The sequence below is a fragment of the Chiloscyllium plagiosum genome, chromosome 18 (assembly GCF_004010195.1).
Source record: "Chiloscyllium plagiosum isolate BGI_BamShark_2017 chromosome 18, ASM401019v2, whole genome shotgun sequence".
NCBI lineage: Eukaryota > Metazoa > Chordata > Chondrichthyes > Orectolobiformes > Hemiscylliidae > Chiloscyllium > Chiloscyllium plagiosum.
The window spans coordinates 57350667-57369415 of record NC_057727.1 but is presented as its reverse complement, the minus strand read 5'-3'; positions in this window follow the sequence as shown (position 1 = coordinate 57369415).

Sequence of the window (18749 nt, the reverse complement as noted above, 5' to 3'; positions counted from 1 at the left end):
CCTTCTTCACTATCCTATCTATCTGCGACTCCACTTTCAAGGAGCTATGAACCTGCACTCCAAGGTCTCTTTGTTCAGCAACACTCCCTAGGACTTTACCATTAAGTGTATAAGTCCTGGTAAGATTTTCTTTCCCAAAATGCAGCACCTCACATTTATCTGAATTAAACTCCATCTGCCACTTCTCAGTCCATTGGCCCATCTGGTCCAGATCCTGTTGTAATCTGAGGTAACTCTCTTCGCTGTCCACGACATCTCCAATTTTGGTGTCATCTGCAAACTTACTAACTATACCTCTTAGGCTCGCATCAAAATCATTTATGTAAATGACAAAAAGTAGAGGACCCAGCGCCGATCCTTGTGGCACTCCACTGGTCACAGGCCTCCAGTCTGAAAAACATCTCTCCACCCCCACCCTCTGTCTTCTACCTTTGAGCCAGTTCTATATCCAAATGGCTAGTTCTCCCTGTATTCTGTGAGATCTAACATTGCTAACCAATCTCCCATGGGGAACCTTGAGAGCTTCTGACCGCATTTGCCTTCCTTTCCACAGGTAATAATGACACCCACACCCAAATCAAAACTGTCAAAATTTGCCCCTTGTTGCGTCTTTCTCTCTGCTTCTAAATGTCCCATTAATTTGAGGAAATGAAAATTGCTCAAAGGGGTAAAATGCATTTTTGGACTGTTTCCCCAAGTTGCTGCATACAGGATTTTTTTCTAAATGAAGAAGCAAATTTATTTGCTACATATGCTCCAACTGTTGTTGCCCATTCCATGGGCAGTCTGAAGATTCACATTGTGGGGAGATAGTAGTTAGCTTCAAAATGCTGGAGTTTGTTTAATGTATGAGGAAGTTAATATCTGCAGTGATAACCTGGCAGAGCCTGCAAACTGGAACACAGGTTTATTGGAATTCAGTCAGGGTTTGTGCCTGCCTCCTCCATTGCCCTTCACATCTTGTAGCTTTAATCAGAGTTTGCCAAAGGCTTTGCTTTTCTCCAGTGATCAGTTGTGCATTGCAGCATAAACCTGTCATTACTTATTAACTGGCAGCAACAAACTCTCAGCTCGCACTTAAGGTTATACAAATCATTGCATTGCAAGAATGAACGGCGACTTGCGAGTTCCAAATTCAGCGCTGTTCCGATCATGTTGCCAGCATAACCAGGCAAGAAGATGATATATAAAGCAGTGGAAAAACCCAAAAGCGGTTGAGATCATGTTGCACCAGCCTGGCATAAATACAGGTCTGATTTCAACATTGAATCTTGAAAGCAACCTCATGTATCTATTCTAACGTCTGAAATTGGTGCTAAATAGTCAGAACACATGCTGTCAGAAGTTCCAACTAGTAGGCTCTTCAGTGCACTTGTGATGATGGAGGGATCCCTGGAAATTGTACAAAAAACCTCCGTGTATGTTTTTCGATTTAGATTAGATTACTTACAGTATGGAAACAGGCCCTTCGGCCCAACAAGTCCACACTGACCCACTGAAGCGCATCCCACCCATACCCCTACATTTACCCCTTCTTACCTAACACTACGGGCAATTTAGCATGGCCAATTCACCTGACCTGCAAACCTTTTGGACTGTGGGAGGAAACCGGAGCACCCGGAGGAAACCCACGCAGACACAGGGAGAATGAGTCGCCTGAGTCGGGAATTGAACCCGGGTCTCTGGCGCTGTGAGGCAGCAGTGCTAACCACTGTGCCACCATGCCGCCCACTAACTCACAGTGAAGAGGAGTGTTCTTCCTGTCTCAACATGAAAACTGTGCCCTCTACAAGACACTACATGCTCCCACTGCTTCTCTCTTTATACCCTTGAGCTCACTTGCATTTATGCTGGTGTCTAAAGTGAGTTATAATTTAAAAGGCCTACAATGATGAACAACAGTCCACTACTATCATGACGATGGCAATGGAGACTAATTTTAGATCTTCAAGTTTCTCTACTCACATTTACTATATGGATTTTAGGACATTAATTAATTTTAGGCCACTACAGATCACAAGGCCATATTCTTTATTACCATTATGGAAACTTGGGTTACTGGGGGTCCTCAATATATTCCAGAGCCTCTATTCAATTTACTTGGGCGGCTGAATATTGGCTCATCAATTCTGGTGGAAATATGAATTTTGTTTTTGTGACCATTCAAGGGCAAGCTGAGTTTCTTCTGCTCAGTTTTAAAGGAATCAAGAATGACTTACAAATGTGGTGCAGAGTGCCAATCAATATTTCAGTTTTCCACCAAGAATAGATCGTATACGCTGGTAAGTGTAGGCTTGACACCGAGGCACTTGAGGTTAAGTCGTTTCCCATTTAGATGAGATTTAATGCTTGCAATAGTATCTCTTTATCCTTTTTTTATAATATGGCAGCCAGAATTACACACAGTGCTGAGTTGTCCAGCCAATGTTCCACATAGGTTTAGCATAGCATCCCCACTTTTCAATTCTATCCTTCTAACAATAAATTCAGTACTCAAGTTGTGTTCTTTTTGGCCTTACTAATCTGTGAAATAATGTTATTTTTTTAGAATTTGGTGTGTTTTTACTCCAAGATTACTTTGTTTCTCTCCCCCATCTAGACTTCCACCTCCCAATATTAATGTGACCTCTCCAAGTTCTATCCAGAAAACACAACCTCACAGGTATCTGTGTTGATTTCACAGTTACTTGGCCATTCTGCACGTTATTCAGGTTAGTCTTCCTGCAATCTGTCACAGTCCTCCTCAGTATTGACTATTCCTTCTAATTTGGTGTCATCCTCACTTGTATAGACATTGTTTCTGATTGTGAAGTCTGAATTGCTAATGTAAATTAGCAGCTCTGATTCTTATGGAACACCACTCCTTACCTCCCAACTATCTTTGCCTCCCATTCCCTCATTTCCATCCTGAAGCCAGCCAGCAATTCATTCTGTCACTTCTTTGACTCTACATTCTCTGGTCTTATACATTGGCATATTATAAAGCATCTTGTCAAAGGTGTTTTCAAATCCAGATAAATTACATCCACTGAATTATCATTGTGTGCTCTCACATCCTCAAAAATGTTCAATAAAGTTGGTGGAGCGAGATTTTCTCTTTTAAAATCCATGCTGACTATTCATTATTACACCATTTCATTTTACCTGACTGTAGGCATTCATCACTCTCTCTATTCAATCTTTGTCTATTTTAGGCTGCATTATAGCTTTGTTTGTTTTATACATTTATCACACATTGCATTACTGAGATTGGGAAGATATTTTCAGTTTTTGAACTGAGTTCCGATTCAACAGATTTGCAAACAGATTTGAGGCCCCTCTGTTCATAACTAGCTATGGTTATCTCAATGAATAGTAGTTTAGAATACAGAAAGACATTAGTTTACATTTCAGTAGCACCTTTCATAACCTCAGGATGTCTGAAAGTGCTTTATAGCCAGTGGAACACTTTTTGAAATGTAGCTACTGTTGCCATGTAGGTGACAGGGCAACCAAATGTAGACAACAATATTTCATAACTAACACTGCAATTTTCTTTTAACTCATTAATGGGATTTGGGCACCTCTGGCTAGGTCAATGTTCATTGCCCATCCCTAATTGCCCTAGAACAGAATGGCTTATTCGGCCATTTCAGAGGACAGTTACAAGTCAACCGCATTGCTGTGGGTCTGGAGTCACATATCAGCCAGACCAGGTAATGATGGCAGATTCCCTTCCATAAAGGACATTCATGAATTTGATGGGCTTTTTACAGTGTTGTCACTCAACCAACTTCTAATGTCAGATTTTAAAAGTACAAATTTGATTGAAATTTCACCATGTCAGGATTTGAACATAGCTCCCCAGAACATTAGCCTTTGGTTATGGGTTAGTAACCCTGTGCCATTATTACTAACCACTTTTTCCATAGAGGGCTGTGACATAAGAACATAGGAACTTAGGAACAGAAGTAGGCTATTCAGACCCTTGAACCTGTTCTACCATTCAATGAGATTATGGTTGACTTGTGGTCTAACTCCACACACTTGCCTTTGGCCCATATCCCTTAATACCTTTGCTGAAGAAAATGTTACTTGATTGAGATTTAAAATTAACTGATCCAGCCTCCACTGCCATTTGTGGAAGGGAGTTTGAAACCCAAGGCTGAGGGTGACTAAAGAAGCTTGTAAAATCATGAGGGGCAATGATAAGGTGAATAGCCAAAGTTTTTTCCCCAGGGTAGCAGAGTTCAAAACCAGAAGGCATTGGGGTGTAGGTTTGCTCGCTGAGCTGTAGGTTTGATATCCAGATGTTTCATTACCTGGCTAGGTAACATCATCAGTGGCAACCTCCAAATGAAGCCTTGGTTTAATTGGAAGCACTAGCTTTCGGAACGCTGCTCCTTCATCAGATGGTGGTGACAGTGCTTCGAAAGCTAGTGCTTCCAATTAATACTGTTGGATTATAACCTGGTGTTATGCGATTTTTAATTTTGTACACCCTAGTCCAACACCATCTCCAAAAGAAAGCATTGGTTTAGGGTGAGAAGGGAAAGATTTAAAAGGGACCTAAGGGATGACTATTTCACATAGAGGGTGCTGCATGTATGGAATGAGCCCAGAGGAAGTGGTACAGGCTGGTACAATAACAACATTTATGGTTAGGGTAAGGGTTAGAGTTAGGGTTAGGTATATGAAGAGGAAGACATTAGAGGGATATGTATCAAATGCTGGCAAATGGGTGAGATTAATTTAGGATATCTGGTTGACATGGACAAGTTGGACTAAAGGATTCGTTTCCATGCTGTACAGCTCTATGACTTTATGAGTGTACCACTCTTGTGTATAGAAGTTCTTCCTAACATTTCTCCTGAATGATCTGGCCCTAATTCTCAGACTATTTCCACTGCTGGTTCTAGAATCCCGAACAGTGGAAATAGTTCACCTTTATCCACCGCCTTTTCCTGCAAATATCTTGAAGACTTTGATCAGATAAATCCGTAACCTTCTGAAATATGGAGAAACGAACACAGTATAATGTGCATATAAGAACATAAGAGTTAGGAACAAGGAAAGGCTGGTTCACCCAATGAGGCTGCTCTGCCATTCAACAAGACCATGGTTGATCTACCTCCGATCGCTTGGTATCCTTCTAGTTGACAACCGAGATGCACATTATTTTTAAATTTACAAAAGGCAAAAATTACCATAGCCCTACAGGGCTAGTTTCCCATTTGTGGTGGTTTAACCTAAGGGTCACCATGCCTCAAGCAAGAGAAAGAGAATCCTTCATTGTAACCTTAACCAGTGAAGGACTGGAACCCACACTGTTGGGTTGTACTCTGAATTAAAAACATCTAGCCAACTGAGCTAACCAACTAACCTTTTCAATTTTTAAATGCTTACTGGTAAGATTTGTTGTTTGTGTATGTGATTCCATATGAAGCAGAATATATTGTCTCGAAAAGACTGAGCTGGGTACTTTATGGTCTGAAAATGTTATTGCTGAGCTCACATATAATTGTGATTGGTTGGAGCTTCAATGTCTTTTAGGTCTAAATACTGATCAGAAAACTGTTGAAAACTCTCCCATTCTTCATCATTGCAATTGTGATTCCATGGTTTCGCAGTATTGTTTTTACATGGTCAGTTTTACATTCTTTCCTTGTAGCCCTGGAGTAAAACTTGAACCCTTGACTTCTTAACTCAGAGCAGAGGTTTCTACTAGCTGAGCTAGAATGGGCACATTTGGTTGGTTTTTCCATGGGCTTCTGGGCCAGAGCCCAGAGGCGGGAGCACGTGAGAGTCCTGAGCCTACACATACCAACAATGTGCTCAATGTGTAACCTTCATGATGTGGTCGCAGAATTGGCCAGTTGGAAGAAATGTGTGCTGCTGAGGAGTGCCTGTTACCGTAAGGACACCTTAAAAACTGTGCTTTCAAAGTTCAAATTATTTATGGTGTAGTCACTAGGCCCCTTGAATCAGAGGGTAGATTCCAGTCTTGTTTGGGACATAGGTGTGACCTTTCCGTCAAGAGAGCCCTCTATTGGGCATGATATCTCTGGCTGTAATATTCCTGGGCTTCTCTCAGAAGGGGGGTCATCTCCTGATGAAGAGTTCATGCTCGAAATGTCGCCTTTCCTGCTCCTCGGGTGCTGCCTGACTGACTGTGTTTTTCCCGCACCACACTTTTTGACTCAGGCATCTCCCAAGTGGCAGGAGTGTGGTGTGCTTCAGTGATGAGCGGTAGAATCATTTCTGTGGTTGGCAAAACGCCATCCATCCAGCAAAATTGGATGAAAGTTGGTCTGCATTCAGTTCAGTTAGCTGTCTGCCTCTGTGCTGATTTATGATCTTGCTCATCAGTGGGGGAAACTTGCTGCTGAAGAGAGGTGTCAGGACATGCCCCCATACCCCCACCCTAATTATGCTTCCACACAACCCAACCCTTCACCTCACAGCTTGTCCATCCGGACCTGGGGAGGTTCTGCCCTATATTTTTAACCCTCGTTGCAGTCAGAGGGCTCAGTGTCAAAATCTAAACAGACTGCTATTGGAACTCACTAGTTCACCAGCTCTGAGAGAGAATTCCTGATAGAATGTTTGATCATGGCACGAGTCCAGGAGAGGTAAAATAAGCAAGCGGGTTGATCTAAGAGCCTTGACCAGTGAAAATTGGGAAGGGCCATTTGATGGATCACAATGCCTTCATAACGTCGGCAATGTTTGATGCAGGTACCATCATATCTCATACTGCGAGCACATGGACAAGACAGTGTGCCTGGTCAACACAAAACACACAGATGAGGAACTTCATGGCTGAGCAGGGAGTCCAGGCCTATGCAATGCTTACATTTTTAAATTCCAACTGTATTCCTGAAGGGGAAATACATTCTGGCTGATGCACCAGTTGGAGGTTGGTTGGAGAAGAAGTTATGAGCAAGAAGAACACAATTATGGCACAACGTGACAGAAGACTGAAGTACTTAGAGGTTGGAAGCCTTGATGGATGAAGTGGACTGAGAAAGAGAGAAAGAGAGGGCCTGTCTCTATAGAGAACCAGAAAGCCCTCCAAGAAAATGCAATGGTTACAAAAAGCCATGGAGGTCCTACAGCCCTGGAGGCCCTGAAACTTACAGCCTGCAAGAAATTCAATGGATTCAGTATGTGGAAGTACCTACTAGAGAAGGTGCAAATCTGGACCTACTCTTGAGGAATAAGGTAGGGCAGGTGACTGAGGTTTCAGTGAAGAAGCACTTTGGGGCCAGCAACCATAATTCTATTAGTTTTAAAGTATTGATGGACTAGATATATTGATGGACTAGATGGACTAGATATCTAGCTTGGACTAGATATAAAAGTTGAAGTTCAAAATTGGAGGAAGGCTAATGAAGAACTTTCAAAAGCTAATTGGAGGCATGTGTTTGCAGGTAAAGAGACAGCTGGAGAATTGGAAGCCTTCAGAAATGAGATAATGAGAGTCTAGAGACAGTATGTACCTGTTCAGGTGAAAGGAAAGGCTGATAGGTGTAGGGAATGCTGGATGACTAAAGAACTTGAGGGTTTGGTTAAGAAAATGAAGGAAGCATATGTCAGGTATAGGCAGGAGAGATCGAATGAATCCTTAGAATAGTATAAATGCAGTAGGAGTGTACTTAAGAGGGAATCAGGAGGTCAAAAAGGGGACATGAGATAGCTTTGGCAAATAGGGTTAAGAAGAATCCAAAGGGATTTTAGAAAGACATCAAAGACAATAGGGTAACTAGGGAGAGAATAGGTCCCCTCAAAGATCAGCAAGGCGGCCTTTGTGTGGAGCTGCAGGAGATGGGGAGATACTAAATTAGTATTTTGCATCAGTGTTTACTGTGGAGAAGAATATGGAAGATATAGAATGTGGGGAAATAGATAGTGACATCTTGAAATGTGTCCATATTACAGAGAAGGAAGTGCTGGATATCTTAAAATGCATAAAAGTGGATAAATCCCCAGGACCTGATCAGATGTACTCTAGAACTCTGTGGGAAGCCAGGCAAGTGATTGCTAAGATATTTGTATCATTGAAAGTCACAGGTAAGGTGCTGGAAGACTGGAGGTTGGCTAATGTGGTGCCACTATTTAGGAGAAGTGGTAAGGACAAACCAGGGAACTATAGACCAGTGAGCCTGACCTCGGTGGTGGGCAAGTTGTTGGAGTGAATCCTGAGGGATAAGATTTACATGCATTTGGAAAGGCAACGACTGATTAGGGACAGTCAATATGATTTTGTGTGTGGGAAATCATGTCTCACAAGCTTGATTGAATTTTTTGAAGAAATAACAAAGAGGATTGATGAGGGCAGAGTGGTAGATGTGATCTATGGACTTCAGTAAGGTGTTCGACAAGGTTCCCCATGGGAGACTGGTTAGCAAGGTTAGAGCTCACAGAATACAGGGAGAACTAGCCATTTGGATACAGAACTGGCTCGCAGGTAGAAGACAGAGGGCAATAGTAGACTGTTGCTTTTCAGACGGGAGGCCTGTGACCAGTGGTGTGCCACAAGGATCAGTGCTGGGTCCACTACTTTTTGTCATTTGACATGGACGGGTTGGACCGCAGGGTCTGTTTCCATGCCGTATATCTCTATGATTCTATGTGAACATAGGAGGTATAGTTAGTAAGTTTGCAGATGACACCAAAATTGGTGATGTCCCCAAAGTGCTCCCCCACTGACTATTTAGTCACATGCCCTGCCTTATTTCCCAAGTGTAGGTCAAGTTTTGCGCCTTCTGTAGTAGGTACATCCACATAGTGACTCAGAAAATTTTCTTGTATACATTTCACAAATTCCTCTCTATCTAAACCCTTCACACGATGGCAGTCCCAGTTTATGATTAGATTCCCTACAGTGTGGAAACAGGCCCTTCATCCCAAACAGTCCACACCAACCCTCCAAAGAGTAACCCACCCAGACCCATTCCCCTAACTAATGCATCTAACCGACACTCCCTGAACACTATGGGCAACTTTAGCATGGTCAATTCACCTGACCTGCACATCTTTGGACTGTGGGAGGAAACCAGAGCATCCGGAGGAAACCCACACAGACACAGGGAGAATGTGCAAACTCCACACAGACAGTCGCCCAAGGCTGGGGCCCTGCTGCTGTGAGGCAGCAATGCTAACCACTGAGCCATCGAGCTGCCTACGCTTGGACAGTTTATGTTTGGAAAGTAAAATTCCTACCATAACCATCCTATCATTCTTACGGATAACTGAGATCTCCTTACAAATTTGTTTCTCAATTTCCTGCTGACTATTAAGGGGTCTATATAACAATCCCAATAAGGTGATCATTCCTTTCTTATTTCTCAGTTCCATCTAAATAACTTTCCTGTTTGTATTCTCAGGAATATCCTCCCTAAGTAGAGCAGTAATGCTATCCCTTATCAAAAATGCCACCCCTCTCCTCTCTTGGAGTAGAGTAGAGTAACTTTATTTGTTGTTTCTACTGTGTACAGCTGGTACAATAAAAATGAGGCAACGTTCCTCCAAGACCAAGGTGCTATATGTACACACAGACTACAAGAGAGTACAGTCATACACAGGGCAGCATAAAGTGCAAAACATGCAAGACAACACAGTAATTCCTGACAAGACAAGACAATAGACACAGTGGTGGACAAATCACAATGTATCAATGAATGATCATTAATAAAACATTGTTTTAGCAGCAATTCAAAAAGTTGCTCGAACATTGCAAATGGAATAGAGTGTGATCATACTGTGTTAAGGAGCCGGCTGGCTTGGGGGACGAAACTATTGCACAGACTGGCCGTGAGAGATGGCAGGAGGGAAAAGAATTTGAATGAAGGATGTGTGGGATCGGCCACAATGCTGTTAGCCTTGCGGATGCAGTGTGTGTGGTGTAAATGATGGTAAGGGAGACCCCGACGATCTTCTCAGCTGTCCTCACTATCCCCTTGCCCTCCCTTCTATCCTTCCTGTAGCATTTGCATCTGGAACATTAAGCTGTCAGTCCTGTCAATCCCTGAGCCACATTTCTGTAATTGCCATGTTATCTTAGTCCCATGCCCTGAGCTCATCCTGCAGTAACTTGGTATAGGCCTTTGATGCTCACACCAGGCACTTTTTCATAAAGCAGTGTCTGATGACCTCTGTGTCTCAACTCCATTGCAATGGATACAGAAGCCACCCACTTGTCTGAATGTTGCAGTGGGAGTGAGATTGAAACCATGGAAACTAAGCTAGCTGCCATAAATACTCTGACTGCTTGCTTTTATGGCTTCAAATACCAGTGTTTAAAGTGATTTACAGGATGTCACAGCCATCCAGCAATCTGTCCTCCAATAGCTTGCTCAGATTGTTGAGGCTGTACCCCAGGAGAGTGGCACGAGCTTTCTGTCCTCTATCATTTACCCTCACACCTCTGCCCACTCCTTCAGCACTTTTGACATTGCCACTTATGCTAAGATGCTGCAGCATGAAACCAGCTTATCTCAGATCAGACTTGCTTCGGGTCACCCTCCAAGACTATCTGCAGTCTCTCCCACTGAATAATAGCTGTCTTCCACCAGCAATGCTACAGTCATGGGCATAGCATTGTTCGAAGCAATACAGGCAAGGACATACTGAAGATAGGCACCAGGGGAATGCATATAGGTGACTTCTTTAAATCGTTTGCATGATTTGATTTTGAAATTTTTTTGGAATTGTTGTTTTGATTTTGAACTTTGAACAAGAGGAACAAATTCCATTTGGTTATGATACATTTCAGAGTTGGCATCCATCATTCACACACTCTGCACCTGAGAGAATCTTACAATCCCCACAAAAGTGTGAGTTCACTCTAATTGTTTCGCCTTGACAAGGGGGAATATAATTTATGCGGTTTTGTTAGAAACATGCTGTCAAACTGGTTCCCATAGGCTCCTAGGGTCTGCTAAGACTTGTCAGAGGGTCCATGGGGAAATATGTAAGTGCTCACTGGCTCAGTGTTGAAGTGTTGGCAACCTTTGGTAACTGGTATAGTAAGTGACAGTTAAAACCAGACTTCCTTCATGTTCTGAGAACAGAATCAGAGTACAGTCTGTAGCCTTGTTGGAGTGGGTAAATGTTTAGCTTTTAAGGCCAGGAAAGAGCAAACACTTGTATTTGGCAAGTACTGTGACAGTGGCCACATATTCAGGTAGAAACTTGTATTTTTTTTTAATTTCAGCGACCAGAGATTGTGTCAAAATAACAGAAAATTGGTAACGACACAGATTCTTTCTCTGGCTGGAGCAGCCACGTGCTCCCGGGTACTCTTTTGATTGACTCATTGGCTTCTGTAGGAATATCGTGAAGAGCTTCTTGGAGGTTGAGGCCTGCAAGGGCTGAACACAAGGCGAGTGCAAACTGTTAAGACTTACAGCCTCTAACTTTCTACATAAGCTTAGGCTTTGCTCGTGCTTCCTCCCATTCATCTGAACCATATAGGTGGCATGATAGCTCAGTAGTTAGCACTGCTGCCTCACATTACCGGGGACCCTGGTTTGATTTCAGCCTTGGGCGACTGTCTGTGTGGAGTTTGCACATTCTCCCTCTGTCTGCGTGGGTTTCTTCCGGGTGCTCCAGTTTCCTCCCACAGTCCAAAGATGAGATTCCCTACAGCGTGGAGACAGGCCTTTCGGCCCAACAAGTTCATACCGACCCTCCGAAGAGTAACCCACCCAGACCCATTTCCCTCTGAGTAATGCAGCTAACACTATGGACAATTTAGCATGGCCAATTCACCTGACCTGCATATCTTTGGACTGTGGGAGGAAACTGGAGCACCCAGAGGAAACCCACACAGACATGGGGAGAATGTGCAAACTCCACACAGACAGTCATCCAAGACTGGATTCGAACCTGGGTCCCTGGTGCTGTGAGGTAGCAGTGCTAACCACTGAGCCAACGTACCACCCCTGTGCAGGTTAGGGTGGATTGGCCATGCTAAATTGCCCATAGTGTCCAGGGATGTGCAAGCTAAGTGATAGGCTTGGAGGATGACCTGAGACAACTCTGACCTGAGACAAGCTGGTTTCATGTTGCAGCATCTCAGCACAGGTGGCAACATGAGAAGTGCTGGAGGAGTGGGCAGAGGTGTGAACGTGAATGATAGAGGACAGAAGGCTCATGACACTCTCCTGAGCAAGCTGCTGGAGGACAGATTGCTGGATGGCTGTGACATCCTGAAAATCACTTTAAACACTGGTATTTGAAGCCATTACTGCAAGCAGTCAGAGCATTTATGGCAGCAAGCTAGTGGATTAGCTATGGGAAATTCAGGGATAAGATAGTTGTGGATGAAAGCTCTTGGGAGGGTCAGTGTAGATTCAACTGGCCAAATAGTCTTCTTCCACACTAGGCATTCTATAATAAGAGCCCCATGTGATATGATACAGTTTCTTATACAAAGAAGAAGTAGCTATTGCCAGAATATTGATACAACTAATCCTTTACAGACTCAACCATTATTGTCGTAGAATCATAGAACCCCTACAGTGCAGATAGAGGCCATTTGGCCCATCAAGTCTGTACCAATCCCCCAAACAGCATCTACCTTATTCTCATATGCCCAAGTTTACCATGGCTAACCAACCCTGGACACAATGGGGCAACTTAATATGGCCAACTCATTTAACCTGTACACTTCTGTGAGGAACCCCACACAGGGAAAATGTGCAATCCACACACAGACAGTTACCTAAGGCTGAAAGCAAACCTGAGTCCCTTGGGTGGGGGGGCAGTGAGGCAACAGTGCTAACCATTGAGATGCCTGCTGCCCAGTGCCACTTTGTTCAAGAGACTAATGATAGATTATGGGAGCAGAGATCCTATGCTCTTTCAGAACACTGCCCACAACAGTTTATAGATTAATCCTGTCACACACTGAGACTCTCCTTTCACATCTTTCCCTCTTGGATTGATACCTCAGCTATTATTTCAGTATTTCTAATTAAAGTTGCCTTGTTAGTGTATCAATGGCACCAATTCATTTCTCCATAGGACCATGAGATATCGGAGTATAATTAGGCCATCCAGCACGTCGAGACTGCTTTAACATTTGATCATGGCTGATCTGTTTCTCAACCCCATTTGCCTCCTTTTCCCCCTTAACCCTTCATTCCTTTACTAATCAAGAACCTATCTGTCTCTGCCTTAAATACACTCAATGACAGGGCCTCCACAGCCCTCTGCAGCAATGAGTTCGACACATTCACCACCCTCTGGCTGAAGAAATACCTCCTTATCTCAGTTCTAAAGGATTGTCCCTTCACTTTGAGGCTGTGCACTCGGGGCTTCTACGAGTGGAAACTTGTTCTCCATATTGAGTGTATCCATGCTTCTCAGTATTTTGTAAGCTTCAATAAGATCGCCGTTCATCCTTCTAAACTCCATTAGACTCAGAGTCCTCAACCACTCCTCATATGTCAAGGCCGTCATCCCAGGATCATTCTTGTAAACCTCCCCTGGACCCGCTCCAAGGCTAGCACATCCTTCCTTAGATATGGGGACCATGTTCCAAATGTGGTCTGACCAGAGCTTTATATAGCCTCAGCAGAACATCTCTGCTCTTCTATTCTAGCCTTCATGAAATGAATGTTAACATTATATTTGCCTTCCTTATTTCCAACTGAATCTGCATGTTAACCTTAAGAGAATCTTGAACTAGGAGTTCCACGTCCCTTTGTGCTTTAGATTTCCAAAGCCCTTGCTTATATATAATGTAGTTGATGCCTCTGAACTTCCTATTTGCACTTTCTCACATTGTATTACATCTGTCACTCCTTTGCCCAATCTCCTAGCCTGTCCAAGTCCTTCTGCAGCCTATTTGTTTCCTCAACACTATCTGTCCCTCCACCTATCTTATTGTCATTTACAAACTTAGCAACACTACCCTGAGTTCCTTTGTAATATATACCTCATGTATAATGTAAATAATTGTGGTCCCAACACTGACCTTTGTGTGAATCCTCTAGTTTCAGGCTGCCACTCTGAAAAAGACCCCTTGATCCCTTCTCTCTGTCTTCTGCCAGTCAGCCAACCCTCTATCCGTGCCAATACTTTGCTCCAAATACCATAGGTTCTCATCTTATTTAGCAGCCTCTTTTTTCAAAGGTCTTATGAAAATCAAAATAGTTCATGTCCACTGGGTGTCTCTTGTCCAACTAGCTTGTTACTACCTCACAGATTTGTCAATCATGACATCCCATTTATCATGGATTTCCAAACACTCTGCAATCTCATCCTTAACTATGGACTCTGAAATCTTATAGTTTTCTGCTTCCCTCTCTTCTTAATGAGGGGTGTTACATTAGCCATTTTCTAGTTCTTTGGGACCCTCCTTGATTCCATTGACTCCTGAAAGATCACTATTCCAGTGCCTCTATTATCCCCTCCTCTTAAAACGTTAGCTTAAGTTTTCTACTCAGTAATTCAGAAATCCTAAATCAGTCATTTTAAAATCATAGCGAGAGTGCATAAATACAAGAGGATCTGTTGGCGCAGTTCCATGATCTCTTATTGAAAATTCAATTTAATGATCAAATGCATTCTTAATTTAGGCTACGGGTTTCTGTGGAATTAGTAAATGAAACAATGGAAGTGCTGCTACCTGTCACAACAGCATACATTTGTGAAATAGCACTTTGTGCTCTAGCAGCAATGAAGGCAAATGATTTATGAGTGTCATTGTCAAACATCAAAAGGATGGACTCTGCAGTGAGAAACATGTACAGCTGTCGTACTGATATCTATAAGTAAGTACCTATTCTATTAAAAGCAGTATTAAAACATGCAATATGTGCAGACTTGCATTCTGTGAGGTTTATCTATATAGTTTAGATGTGGCGCAGGGGAGCCACGATTATGATTTGATTTGAAAAAGAGTCTTTCAAGCAAAAGAGATTTTATTAATCACTCTTTTATGCAGAATCAACAGTGAACTACAAAATATGTCAAATAGCACTGATTCTACATCAAAGTTTTTCCAAGTTTGTTTCCATGTAGCTGTTAATTTCATGGAAAATGTTGGACAGAAAGAAATTTACTGACTGCAAGGTTGCATGAGATAGAATCCAGATCTTACGTCAAATCCAATCTCTCCACCATCATTTGCGAATTGGCTCAGTAAATATATTCCATTTTCAAGCCTTAAGGGCTGAGTTTTGCAACTGCTCCCCTGTTGTTGAAACCCATAGGTTGAGAGTTTAAGTGTCAGCTTCAGACCATTGTAGGGTGGGCTCTCGACTTTGTGATCACCAACAATTCTAAAATGTCACAGCGAATATACCAGGAGAAAGCTTGGAAAAAATATCATGGTAAAAGATAATTGAACACTTTTGTTAATTAGGTTTAAAAATGTTTGCGATGGGAAGGAAAAGGTTGTTTGGCTGATAGTCAAGACCATTCCATTTGACCATCAACAGTTAGTTTGCTTTTCTGAACTCATATGACTGTCTCAGAGCTCTAGGTATCCACGGCTATCCATCCCCCTTTTATCCTAACATCTCCACTCTGCTTCCTATGGCTGTTATTTCCCAGTTTTCATGTCTCCCCTCTGGAATGTCTCCACTTTGCCACCTTTTTGGATCCAATAGTCTGCGAAGAAAAAAAAGTGCCCTTTTAGCCTTGGTTAAAGTGGTGCAAAACCATTGGTATAACTCAAATAGTCTCACAAGGCACAACCTCCTCAAACAGAGGTGGGATTGCATTTTTAAATTGCATTTTGACATGTCCCAAAGCAATTTGCAGCCAATAAAATACCTTTAAATGCAGTCATGTCAAGTAGGAGATATGGTAGCCAACTTGAACACATAAACAGCCCTTGGAAAACATAATGGAAAGAAGGCAATCCATTTTTGTGATGTTAGTTGAGGGGTAAAAATTGACCCAGTCACTACGCATACATATATTCCCTGCTCCTCAAAGATCCAGTACCATGGGACCTAGACGATCCACTTCAGAAGGCTCCATTTTAACGTCTCATCTGGCAATGCAGCAGTCCCTTGGAGATCCTAGCTAAGTAAGCGCTCAAGTTTCTGGAGAGGGACATGAACCTCCAAGCTCAGACTCAGAATTGGGAGCACTATCACAGTGCCAGGGCTAACATGTACTTCAGTGACATATTACCTGTAGTATACTGGCACCAATGCACATTATTCTGAAAAAAATCACGAAGAGAAACAAAAGAATTAGAATTTTCACTGCTCTTAACTTTGCATTTTGCCACAAGGAATCTTATTGAGCTCATGTAGTGAAATTACCTGTCAAATTCATTCTTGATACTATAATGTATTTCTGTGTCAATTATAAACAATGTATTAAAATGATATTTTTGTCTTTTTTTTCTGGTTTCCATATGTTGGCAGTTGAGCTGAGAGATGTTTTGAAAAATTGCTATAATCTTTTTCTGAATAATTGTAGACAACCACTGATTTCTTTGAGTTATGAGGTGTGATGGGGCAATCTGCATACTTGCACAATTCTCACTATCACTAGTGCAAGTGTCTAGCTCAAATAAAACAGCATCTCCTGATAGATTGTAAGCCATGTCTGTAAATTCATTCTGAAAACTTGCCCATTGTTAAATATTGATTTAAGCATGTGAATTATTATTTTCAATTCTCTTCTTACCATTCGTACAGCATTGCAATGATCCATTATGCCCCGAGAGTAGACAGATCTATGCAAACCAGACTAATAAAGAATCTTTTTGTCTGCAGAAGAGAAAACTCATTTGCAACTTGATGCATTCTTCATTTTTTTTTCACTCACGATAAATGACTTTTCGATTTCAGGAAACTGATCTTATTATAATTAAAAATAAATCAAGTTCAACTAAATGCTTGGTGGAAATAGAATAGGAAAGTGAAGCCCTTTTGCTTAGAAGATGAATATTTCCAGTTATGGGTTGAAGTAGATGGGAAAATAAAGGCTAGAGATGGGACATCATCACCCCTGTATTATGTTTTGGAACTGAACTCTTCAGTTTTGACCCTGTTATTATCATGGGATTCATTTTTGCCAACAGGTTTATTGCATAGCATTTCATGAAACAGGTTTTGCAAGTCCATAAAAATATCAACTGCAAAATTCTTATTCATAGCCTGTTACTTCATCAAAGCCTCAGTCAAGTTAATGATGTTAGCTCTCAACAATCCATGTTGATTTTCCTTGATTAATTAATACATTATGGTATCAAGAACAAACTTGACAGGTAATTTCAGTCCATGAGCTTAATAAGATTCATTCTGCCAAGATGAAAGTTTAAGAGCAGTGAACATTCAGATTGCTTTGTTTCTCTTTGTAAAATTTTGTCCGAGTAACTATTAATTATCTCCAGCAGTATTGTTTCCAAAAGCTTCTCCAATGCCTGTTGCCTATATTTGCCAGTTTTAACCTTTTTCACTTTTCTGAACAAGGCAATATGCCAGTGGTCTGGCACTCCCCCTTGTATCTAAGGAGAATTCAATGATCATAGTCAAAACCACTGCAATTTTCACCCTTATTTCCCTCAGTTACTAGGTTGTAACCCATCCAGAGTGGGTGACTTACTGCTCTAAGTGCATACAAACCTTCTTATAGCTCCTCTTTATCTGTTTTTATTGCATCCAAAGCAACATTTGTATCTACCATAGCTCTGGCAACATCCTCTTCCTAATTAAACACTGGTGTAAAAGTATTATAGTAGAGGTTCAGTCATGTCTTCCTTCTCCATCAATAGATTTTCAATTTCAATTGAACCTGCCATTTCTCTTACAAACCTTTTGCTTTGAACGAGTCTATAGAATAACTTTGGATCATTTTTTATATTATCTGACAACTTATTTCTATATTATCCCTTTGTCCTTCCTGTCATCTGTACACTCTATGATCAGCATCATGTTGACATCTACTATACTTTTTATGCTTCATCTTACTCTCTAATTCCTTGCATTTATGGAATTTTGGCTTTGTTCTCCATTTCCCCTCCACCTAAACCATTTAAGTCCATTGATTAATCCATTATATCTCTTCATGATGACCTTCACTACAATATAACTAGATCAGATTTCATTGAACTATTTCCTCTTCTTATTAAATAAATTTGCCTTAGTTTGTTCTTTGACTTTTACCAGAATGAATCCAACCTTTCTAATCTTATGTCCATTACTTCCAAGGTGACATTCCAAGCCGATTCCTCTCTGTGATATTCTCTATTGTACCTATTTCTTTCTGGGGACTAGAGTGGACATTGCCTTCTTTCTTGTTGGGTTGGAATCAAATTGTTCAAGAATTGTTCAAGCAGGGGGTGGGGTGGCCCTGTTGGCAAAGGATGATATTCAGTTCCTTGTGCGGGGGTCCTAGAATCAGGGGATGTAGAGTCAGTATGGATAGAGCTGAGAAATTCTAAGGGTAGAAAGACCCTCTTGGGAGTTATCTACAGGCCCCCAAACAGTAGTGTGGATGTAGGGTATAAGTGGAGTAAGGAGCTGAAATCGTCCTGTGGCAAAGATGTTACTACAGTTGTTATGGGGGATTTCAACATGCAGGTAGACTGGGAGAATCAGGATGGTATTGGACCTCAAGAAAGAAACTTTGTGGAGTGCCTCCGAGATGGATTCTTAGAACAGCTGGTGCTGGAACTGACCAGGGAGAAGGCAATTCTGGATCTGGTATTGTGCAACGAACCAGACTTGAGCAGGGACCTCGCAGTGAAGGAGCCATTGGGAAGTAGTGACCATAATACAATAAGCTTCAAT